At 35.4% G+C, this 8,493-nt stretch overlaps 1 non-coding gene across 1 annotated transcript; it reads right to left on the bottom strand.

Annotated features, from left to right (window-relative positions):
* Positions 1 to 2,383: 2,383 nt before the first annotated feature.
* TRNAE-UUC (transfer RNA glutamic acid (anticodon UUC)) lies at positions 2,384 to 2,455 on the bottom strand. Its single transcript has one exon. It is a non-coding gene; the product is annotated as a tRNA-Glu (tRNA).
* Positions 2,456 to 8,493: the final 6,038 nt, after the last annotated feature.

Here is an 8,493-nt window from a genome sequence, read left to right as displayed (position 1 = left end):
AGCTGGAGAGTCCCTTATCTTGGTCACAAAGTGATAGCAGCTGGCCCAGAATCTCATCTTACTGCCAAGAGAAAGGACGGTACTGAGTAAACCCCAATGTGCACAAAATATCAGTGTATTTGGGGTACTTTTGTTAGTCTGTAGTTGTTAAATCAGTTTTCTTAAACAAACAAACAAAAACATGCTTAGACTCTTACAAATACCAAAAAATGTGCTAGAAACTATAAGTATAAGGCTAACCTCCTAATAAATTCAACCAGTATTTTGTAAGCAATATTTTCACTATTGAGTAATATTTTTTCATTCTGCAGGTGGGAATTCAGGTAGCACAACCAAATTTGTGGATATTAGTCAGAGAAGCAGTTTTATTAAGGAATTCAGGTTGCCAAAATACTGCCCAAAGCCTCAGGCATACAAAAGGTAAGGAAATTAGCTATTCTATATCAATGACTTGAAACTACAGATAGCCATGATTTTAAACAGATGAATTAAAATTAATAATGTACTATTACGAAAAATATTTTTGTGCATGTGTGATGTTATTATCAGTAGCATAACTCACCTGAAAAAAATCTTCCAATTCCACATGCAAAAATATTTTATTTATTTTTGTGTTACTCTGGGTCACCTGAGAAGTAGATGCTAAGACAGTGTGCAACTGGCAAGGGTTTCACAAGGGAAAGTCTCAGTGTGATAGGAAGTGGAAGGGGTCAAGAAAAGGTTGGGAGAGCTATAACACTACAATGCAAGCCTGACCCCAAATGAAGCAGAGATCATGGAAACGTACTTGACATGGAGACGTCGTTGAGACAGAGTCAGCTGAGAAAGGACTACTGTGTCTCCCCAAAATTAGATCTGCCTTAGCTGCCCCACCACATTGGCAGGGAGCATCACAAATGAAACAAAAATTGAATTTTGGAGCATAGCAGCATGCCAGTTAGTGACCTCCTGGAGTAGAAGACTGCAAGACTCACATACCTGGCATGGCCCCCATGACGTCAATGGTTGTTTTTCACTAGAAAAGTCACCTACAAATAGAATTCCTTACAGTTCAGAATGCAGGGATATGGATATGTGCAAAGTGGACACGTGGTAGCAAGTGGTTAACAGTTCTTTAGATCAGCATACCATTTGTATAATTGTTCCAAATTAATTAAATGCTACTTATTTGAAAAGGATATGAATTAGAAGATGGAGAATAAAATGTAAATGACCTCAAAGCCTTACAATGAAGTTAAGGCTACTTATTAAACAATTATAGATTATTAAAAATTGCTTGTATATTCTAATATTCTACTCTGTAAAAAATTATTTAAGAAATCTTTCATTTTAAAAGCAAATCAAATTGAGTTTGATTACTTATTTGGAAAGGATTTATCATATCTTAAAACATGCCATAAAATGTGTGAATTTTGTTAACTTCTTCGCTGATTACTTTCTGGAGAGTTCATGATAGATGTTACTCATTTAGTGTATTCAAGCACAGCACTTAATTTCACAATCATTGAAGAGACACAAATACAAGTGTATTAGTTAGGGTTCTCTACAGAAACACAATCAACAGGGAACAGTCGCAAATATAAAATTTATAAAAGTGTCTCACGTAACTGTGGAATGCAGAGTCCAAAATCTGCACAGCAGGCTGTGAAGCTGATGATTTTGATGGAGGGTCTGGACGAACTGCACAGGAGAGGCTCGCCAGCCAAAGCAGGAAGAGAGTCTGTCTCTTCTGAATCCTCCTTGAAAGGCTTCCCGAGATTAGATTAAGTATCACTCATTAAAGAAGACACTCCCCTTGGCTGATTACAAATGGAATCAGCTGTGGATGCAGCCGATGTGATCATGATTTAATTCTATGAAATGTTCTCATCACAATAGACAGGCTAGCACTTGCCCAACCAAACAGGTACCACTACCTGGCCAAGTTGACATATGAACCTGACCATGACAACACGTTTTCGAAGAATAGTATAATCATCAGAAGTACGCTAAGGAATAAGTACAATAAGGCAAGTAAATTCACTGATGTTCCATTAAAGATAATTGCAAGTCAAAAAACAATGGAAAAACAGATCCCCAATATATTATCTTACTTTATAAGACAATGTTTTATAACTTTTAGAAATTATAGACAAGTATATACACTTTACTCTAGGGGCTAAATTATTCAAAAGATCACTTTAGAAAATTGGAAGCAGCCTCCTTTGTTATTTTTCAAAATGAAAATAGATTCAAAACTCTTCCTGGAAGACTGAAATCATACCAAAAGAGATTTAAGAGGACTTAATAAATACTGACTTAGCAAACATTTGGTATTTCTTATGTAAATAGTGGATGTCTTTGAAACGGCACATTGCCTTGGTGGTTGCTGTTGTTTTTGGGGTGCATGGTCTGGGAATCGAACCCAGGTCTCCCGCATGAAAAGCAGGCATTCTAACCACTGAACCAGCCGTGCACCCTGTCTTTGTTGTTTTTATTTTAAAAAACTTTTTTTTTTATTTTGAGAGGTTTCAAATGTGCAAAAAAAAGCTGCAGAAATGTACAGCGGGCTCTCATTGACCCTTTACCCAGATTCACAAGTCATATACATTTTGCCACATTTGATTGTTATTCTGTATTTATATTTAGATATTCTTTTCTTAAGACATTTGAGAGCAAATTGCAGACATGACACCCCATAAGCTCTCAGAACAAAGTCATTCCTTTTTACAATTATTGGAATTAGGAAATTTCACAGGTTGCCGATACTTCTTTAGGTAACGTACAGCCCATATTCCGGTCTCATCGGTTGTTCCACTAATGTTCTTTGCGGTAATCTGGTCCTCCCCTCCCCTGGCCCCAGTCCGGAATTACGTGTTGCCTGATGCAACCTTTCTTTTTTTTCATAATTGACACTTTTGAAGAGTACAGCTTGTTTTGTGTTATTTTTTTTTTCTTTTCTTTGCGGAATGTCCTTCAATTTGGTTTTCTTTGATGTTTGTTCATGATTAGGTTTAGGTTACATGGTTTTGACAAGAATGCCATAGACATGACGTTGTGTCCTCCATGCAGCACATCAAGAGGCACGGGATGTTGGTTTGTCTCATCGCTATTAAGCCTGTAATTTAAATTGAGGAATATAGCCCAATAATTCTGTGAGCTAGAAAAATAGTAGTAACTAACATTTATTGCATGCTTATTACACGCCAGGTGCTGTGTTAAGTGCTTTTTACCCATTATTTCACTGAATGCACACAATAATGCAGGCAGTAGATTACATTATTATCCCCTTTCTGTAGTTGGGAAGCTATGGTTGAGGCTCAACAGGTAGTGTCAGGACCCTACCCCAGAAGGGAGGACAATACCTAACTTCTATTTTTTTGTGAAGTTAAAATGAGATGAAAATTGTTAATTTTCTTACACCACACCTTCCCAGCAGATGCTCAATAATTATCTATTATTATTATTTTAAAACTTTCCATCGAGTAAGTTTTGCTTGCCAAAACTTATTACTAAAATTCCTTGGTTATGATCTTTTCTGAGACCTTCTCTAGGTCATTTCAGGAATTTGACATGTATTAAAGTATATACCATGAACAGTAATAAGACATGTTTAAAAATAAGTGAGTAGCGTAGACATGTGACATTCATCCTTCAAGGCCTTGCCTACGTGGCATCTCCCAGTTGTTTTCTCTGACCTTCTAGGTCCTTCACTTCAATTCACTGCAGAATTTATGGCAATCATTTTTTTTCACCCTAGCATACCTTACATATGTATCTTTTAAAAAAATAATTTACCAGCAGGCTACGGTGGCTCAGTGGCAGAGTTCTCACCTGCCATGCAGGAGACCTGGGCTAGATTCCCGGTGCCTGCCCATGCAAAAATAATAATAATAATAATGATTTATCACATTGTGTTGGATTCTAAATGGGGTCCTCCTTGAAAGGAAAAGCTCCATCTTCATTTTCCAGTGCCTGGCACATAGTAGGTGTTCAATAATTAATTGTGAGTTAAATTGAATTATATTTTCACGCAATTTCTGGAATTTAAAATTCTTTAGAAAAGAATATATGATACATAGACTTTCATAGAGATGTCCTTTTCATTTATTCTTTTGTCCACTCTCCCTTTAAGTCTTCTCATCTTGCCTTATCTTGCTCTGCCCTTAGGAGTTTGGGAAAACCTCCTCTCTGCTTTCTGTCAAAGAGAGATTCCCTTCTATGACCTACTTAGAAATACAGAATTGCAATTTTGAAATGATGTTTACGATGAAGTAACCTCTTCAAAAATGTCTACTATAGCTCCTGTCTTTAGCAGACTCAAAGTATCTACATAAAAACATAGGTGCTCTTCTTTTGCATGATTCATCTCATTGAAGCAGCACTTCACAGGGAAATTTCCCCCATCAATGGACCTTCTCTAAAACTTTATTTGGAAAATTATTATTTCACATGTGAAGAAAATTCTTGCCTTTAGAATTAAGCTGTTTATTTAAAAAAAATCAAACCTATAATTTTGAGATCATTGTAGATTCACTTGCAATTTAATCCTGATGTCCCATGTACCGTTTATGATCTTTTCTGAATGTACTCATATTCCTTCCCCACATAGCCTTTTCATCACTCCTGGCAACGACAGTCTGTTCTTATTTCTAAAATTTTGCCATTTCAGAACTGTTGCCTAAATGGAATTATGCGATCACGTAGAATGTAACTTTAAGGATTGGCTTTTTGTTTTCGTTCAGCCTGTTCCCTGCAGATTTACCACATTATGTGTATCATCGACTCTTTCCTCTTTGCTGCTGAGTAGTATTTCACGGCATGGATTTACCACAGTTTGTTTAACCATTCATGGGTTGAAAAGTATCAGGGCTGATTCCAATCTTGGGCTATTACAAATAAAGCTGCTATGAACCTTTATGTGTGGGATTTTTGTATAGACATAAGTTTTCATTTCCTATGATAAATTCCTGTGGTATTATGCTTTTAATTTCAGTTTCCACATGATCATTGTTCATATATATAGATTTATTGTATTTTGCAGGTTGATCTTGTGTCTTGTGAACTTGATAAACTTACTTATTAATTTTAGTAGATTTTGTGAATTCCTTGGTATTTTCTGTGTAGACAAGCATGTCATTACAAATAGGGACTGCTTCATTTCCTCATCTTCCAATCTGTATGCTGATTTCTTTTTTATTGTACTAAACTCACTAGAACTTCCAGTACTATGTTGAATAGAGTTGTGGGAATGGATCTCCTTTCCTAGTTCCTGATATTAGAGGGTAAGCATTCAATTGTTCATCATTAACTATGATATTAGCTGTTTGGTTTTCTGTAGTGACTCTTTATCAAGTTGAGAAATTCCCCTCCTATTGCTAGCTAAGACATTTTTTTTAATTATAAATAAGTATTTTGTCATTTATAATAAAAAATTTGTCAAATGCTTTTTCTGCATCAATTGTTATGATCATATCATTGGTATTCTTTAGCCTATTAATATGGTAGGTAACGATTGGTCTTCAAGTGTTGAATCAGTTTTGATCACCTGGAAAAAAATCCCACTCGGTTACAAAGTATATATATATATTGTACGTTATTGGGTTAGAATTGCTAATATTTTGCATCTACGTTCGTGACAGCTATTGGTCTGCAGTTTTCTTCTATTGTACTGTCTTCACTGTTAATAGAGTACTTTAGTATTGATACTGTTTTGGTATCAGCATAATTCCAGCCTCACAAAATGATTTAGAAAGTGTACCCTCTTCTTCAATTTTCTGGAAGAGATTGTGTAAAATTGTTGTTAATTTTTCTTTATGTCTTTGGTGGAATTCTCTAATGAACTCATACAGACTTGGATATTTCTTTTTAGGGGGATTTTAAATTAGAAATTCATTTATTCAGTGGTTATTGGATTATTCAAGCTACTTCATTTTGACTGAGTTTTAGAAGCTCATGGATTTTGAGAAATTGGCCAAATTTATTCGAAGTCATTGAATTTGTGAGCTTAAAATTGTTCACAGTATTTCCCTATTACTTGTATGATGTCTTCAGAACCTCCAGTAATATCCGTGGTTGTATTCCTGACAGTGGTGTTCTGTGTCTTCTCTCTTCATCTTTGTCAGCCTTGTTCAAGATATATAAATATTTTTATACTTTCTAAAGAAATTTTGTTTCATCAATTGTCTATCATTTTATTTATATAGTTCTGTTGCCATGTCTTCAAGTTCACTGCCCCTTTCCACTGCAATGCTTAGCCTGTCTTTAATCCTATCATTTATTTTTTATCCTGGACATTTTAGTTTTCATCTATAAAAGTTTGATTTGGGCATTCTTTTTATTTCTTCCACATCTCTACATAAATGCTTGACTATATGGAATGCAGTCATAATAATTCTTTCAGTGTCCTCTGATTCTAGCATCAGTGTCACTTGTGGGTCAGTTACATGGATTGTTTTTTTCCCCCTCATGTGTAATATTATCTTCCTTCTTTGCATGCCTGGTAATTTTTTATTGGATAGCAGACATTGTAATTTCACTTATATGGATGCTGGGGATTTTGTTTTGCCATAAATATCTTTTAGCTTTGTTCTCAGATGCAGTTAAATTAGTTAAATTAATTGGAAACAGTTGGTTCTTTTAAACCTTGCTTTTAAGAATTATTTGGCAGGTCCAGAGCCATGCTCTATTTATTCCTTTATACCCATTCTGGATCCTCATTATAGAGAAATTATGTGGTTCCCAGGCAGGTTGATGGGTGTAGGCACTATTCCCAGCCTACTGTTCTCTCCAATACTTGAGTGTTTTTTCCCTGGCTTCTAATAGTTTCCCACAGGCAGACACTGATCCGTTCTCTGTGGAATACTAGAGAGGAACCCTCTGCTTGTCTCCAGAGTTCTCTCTCTGCACAGCTCTCAAGTCTTTTCTGAGCTATAGCCAGCTTAGTCTCCCAGATTCCTGACATTGACTTTTCAACTTAGCAAGTCTTTTGACTCTGCTTGAGTTTTCCCCTGTGCTTCAGCTTGGACCTTTCCAAGGCAGTAGGATATGGACAGTCATAGGGTATTTTATAGGGAATTTATTAGCTCACAGTTTCGTGGCTAGGAAAATGTCCAAATCAAGTTGTCATCAAGATGATGTTTCTTTCTGAAGACTGGAGTTCTGAGGCTGGCTGCTGGTGATCCTCTGTCCCATGGCAAAGCACATGGCAGCCTCTCCTGGCCTCTCTCTTCTCTTCTGGGTTCTGCTGACCTTCTGCTACTTGCTTCCCATGGCTTTATCTCTGCCTGTCTGAATTTCATTCAGCTTATAAGGAATCCAGTAATAGGATTCAGAGCCCCCTTGGTTGAGATGGCCACAACTTAACTGAAGTAGCCTTATCAAAAAGTCCTACTTACAACTGGTTCACTCACAGTGATAGATTAAACTTAAGAGCATGTTTTTGGTACATAGTTCCAAACCACTATATGGGCATGCCTCATTTGTTTCCGAGTTTTCAGGGATCACTGTCTTTTGTTTCCTGGGGTTTTATGTCTTGAAAAACCATTGTTTCTTATATTTTGACCTTTTTATTATTTTGTCAAATAGGAAGGTAAGTCCAGTCCCTGTTATGCTATCTTGGTCAGAAGTAGGAGGTATTACCAATATATTTTCAGTTTAAATGATAAAACCTAGAATATGGTTGCCATATTTTTATGATTTTACCTTCATTTATTGTTGTTGTACCATACATTTTCTTTTTGTTTATTTATTCTAATTTATTATTGTGGTAACAAATAACTCAAAAATTTCCCATTTTAACCACTTTCAGGTGTACAATTTAGTAGTTTTATGCACAGTATTGTGCTAGTATTATTAATATCCATTTTTACCTTTATTTTAAAAATATGAATCCAATCAAAATTTCTTTTACCCCAAATCTTTACTATGAACATTGTAAGTGAATTTTATTCTAAGAGGGCCTTTCCATTCTTCAATTATGTTTTTAGTAATGAGACCCTCATAAATTGTATATGAATATTCAAATGTTCATTGCTTACAATTTGAAAATATCTGATAAATTCTCTTGTTTCTCACTTGATTACTTTTTTAAAATCCAAGAGTTCCATATAAGGTATGTGTAGATTCTCAGATCACCAAAGTTGCCTATATGTATATAATTCAATGTTGCTGAATAGATTTTTAAATATTTTTCCAACTTATTTTGAACAATTTCACATTTCTATTATAAATTACTGCCATTTAATAGTGAATTTTCCTTAGTTATAAGAAAATAGCATATCTAGGAGCCAAACATTTTCTAACTGCCCAATGATTACTAACATGCTTAACAGTCACAGGAAACTTTGAAGGTAGATCCTGGTCTCATCCCCAGTTGAGCAGCTAAGGGAATAATTTTCCCAGGGTCACCCAGTTAACAAACCAAATGTGACTAAAACTTTGCCACACATCTTATATGTAGGGAGACAGGTTGAAAAGGCAAGTTGTTAAGAGAAAACAAAATATTTATCTCAA

The sequence above is a fragment of the Tamandua tetradactyla genome, chromosome 2, assembly GCF_023851605.1.
Source record: "Tamandua tetradactyla isolate mTamTet1 chromosome 2, mTamTet1.pri, whole genome shotgun sequence".
Lineage (NCBI taxonomy): Eukaryota > Metazoa > Chordata > Mammalia > Pilosa > Myrmecophagidae > Tamandua > Tamandua tetradactyla.
This window is presented reverse-complemented; position numbering and strand designations above follow the sequence as displayed.